The sequence below is a fragment of the Pristiophorus japonicus genome, unplaced genomic scaffold (assembly GCF_044704955.1).
Source record: "Pristiophorus japonicus isolate sPriJap1 unplaced genomic scaffold, sPriJap1.hap1 HAP1_SCAFFOLD_91, whole genome shotgun sequence".
NCBI classification, from domain to species: domain Eukaryota; kingdom Metazoa; phylum Chordata; class Chondrichthyes; family Pristiophoridae; genus Pristiophorus; species Pristiophorus japonicus.
This window is the reverse complement of record NW_027254835.1, coordinates 1,485,346-1,487,857: the sequence shown is the minus strand read 5'-3', so window position 1 is coordinate 1,487,857 and position 2,512 is coordinate 1,485,346. Positions and strand designations below refer to the sequence as shown.

The following is a 2,512-nucleotide window of genomic DNA, read 5'->3' as shown; positions in this document are numbered from 1 at the left end:
GCTGCCGTCGCCCTCCTGCACCAGCTCGCGCTGTACCTTGCCGTTGTACACCACCACGATGCTCCCAGGCCGCCGCTCACCGCTCCTTTTATGGCCCCGACCTGCCGCTGGTGTTCTCACGCAGGTCGGGGCCTCCACGCAGCTCCCAGCAAATCCAGTTCCATGCCGTGTCACCGCACAATTCTCAGCTGTGATTGTAAGCTGATTTTTTTAAAGCTATCGCAGAGACTGCAAGCAGTGTTCCCTGGTAGGCTAGTGGTTAGGATTTGGTGCTCTCACTGCCGTGGTCTGGGTTTGATTCTCGGTCACAGAAAGCATTTTTACAGAGCAAGTTGACAAAAATAATTGAAGTCTGTGATATACTGAATAATTGTTTCAATCATCATTAATCCATCCACATGTGTTGCACACTAAAGGAAATACAAATAAGTGACTGTCAAATTTTAATACATTTTTATACAACCGTAGAATCAGCAGAAAAACAGGATATTCAGCCCATAGTACCGAATAAATAGCCCATAGTACAAGAGTAAGGAAGTCGTGCTACAATTATACAGGGCTCTGGTGCGATCACACCTGGAGTACTGCGCACAGTTTTGGTCTTCTTATCTGAGGAAGGATATATTTGCCTGGGAGGTGGTACAACGGAGGTTCACCAGATTGATTCCTGGGATGTGAGGACTGTCCTATGATGAGAGATTGTGTAGAATATGCCGAGACTCTCTGGAGTTCAGAAGAAAGAGAGGTGATCTCATTGAAACGGACAATATTCTGAAGGGGATTGACAGGGTAGCCGTTGAGAAGCCCGGCTAGCTCAGTCGGTAGAGCATGAGACTCTTAATCTCACGCTCGTGGGTTCGAACCCCACGTTGGGTGATTAATTTTCCTTAAATCTTATGTTGTTTTCACGGGAAAACATTATTAATGAGCCCATAATCTTCTTTTGCACAATGAAAGAAATGCGAACTGAGGGAGAGTTGATAATTTAATCATTTGTTCTGTGCTCTGCATAAGAACACAAGAACCAGGAGCAGGAGTCGGACATTTGGCCCTTCGAGCCTGCCTTCTTTTGCACTGAAACAACTTATAACCGTGTTTTTAAATTAGCAGTGCCAGATATTTCGAGGGCACCTTTCAATACTTCACAAAACCATTGCTTTCGCGACAGCCACCCGGGATCGAGGCTGTTTCTGAAGTAACTTTGATATTACCGTTTGGAATTGAAGTGGAATAATTTTATGAAGTTGGATGGATGTCTCAATGCACTTCAGAGTGGTGTCAAAACAAATGAGTTTGTAATTAAATACAATTAATGGTAGGAGGGGGTTTCAAACCCATGCCTCAAGAGGAAACTGCAACCTGAATGCAGCGCCTGAGACCGCTCGGCCATCCTGACTGGTGAATGCGCCAGTTGCAAGTTATTACTCTGGAAAGTTTCAGACCGGGAGCTTGTTCAGTGTTGCTGGAAGGCCCAGTGACCGGGATATCCTCTCCTCCGGGGTTTTCCTGAGCGTGTGCTCGGTGTACGGGGAGCTTTGGCCCGGATCCGAAGTAGCTTGCATCATGCGACAATGTGACCCGGACTGCTTTTGTTCAATATTATCGCACACAAGTTTTTGTTTCAAAAACAATATTTCTGCCTGGGATCAAACTAAGGTCGTTTCGCATGTGAGACAAACGTGATAACCACTGCACGACAGAAACTACTGCTTAGCTCAGTGCCCAGAGAGAAGTGTTCAGCAACAAGCTGAAATGCTCAATCCCTCTCTCTGCAAAAAGTTCCTTTTACAAACATTTCTCTGAACGGAACTGCACCAAACAACAATGTTCTCCTTTCAATGTCATGAAGCTCCCCATTTCCCGCCTCTGTAATTTTCTGGACAAGGACAAGGACTGAAAGTGCTTTGCGATCAGAAAATTGCCGGAACCCCTGTGGTTAATGACAGGACTTTTGGTGGTTGATTTCCGTACACACCTTGGAATTCAGGAGAACCTGTTTCGTGGTTTAAAGTTCGAGATAAACCCTCGGGGCGGAGCCAACAGGAGCCTGGCAGCAATCAGTGACAGGAACATGCAACTTAAGCAGGCCCGGCTATCAACGTCATTGCCATCACCGAACCCCGCACCATCAACATCCTGGGGGTCACTATTGACAAGAAACTTGATGGCATCTGTGTGAATTGCTCTAAATCGATATTTAGCAGAGCCTAAAGAGGGGAAACTAACGCTGTGGATGAGAAAAGGCCGAGCCAAAGTGTAATGTTGGAGATGATTTTGTTGTTTTTGAGAACTGTTTCAAAGACTTTGGTATGGTCAGTTCCATGGTGTAATGTTCAGCACTCTAGCCTCTGAATACAGTGATCTGAGTTCAAATCTTGTTGTCCCAGCTGCTGAAATTTTGAGACAAACAAATGAAAGACACCTGGTACTGGTGGGCAGTTTTGTTGCCTTTGTCATTGATGCTTGATCTACAAGTCTCGTTGTCAAATCGTGTGCTCAACCGTCAGTTACC

The 2,512-nt window shown here is 45.7% G+C and overlaps 1 non-coding gene across 1 annotated transcript; it reads left to right on the top strand.

The window, feature by feature from the left end:
- The first annotated feature begins 803 nt into the window (after positions 1-803).
- trnak-cuu (transfer RNA lysine (anticodon CUU)) lies at positions 804-876 on the top strand. Its single transcript has one exon. It is a non-coding gene; the product is annotated as a tRNA-Lys (tRNA).
- Positions 877-2,512: the final 1,636 nt, after the last annotated feature.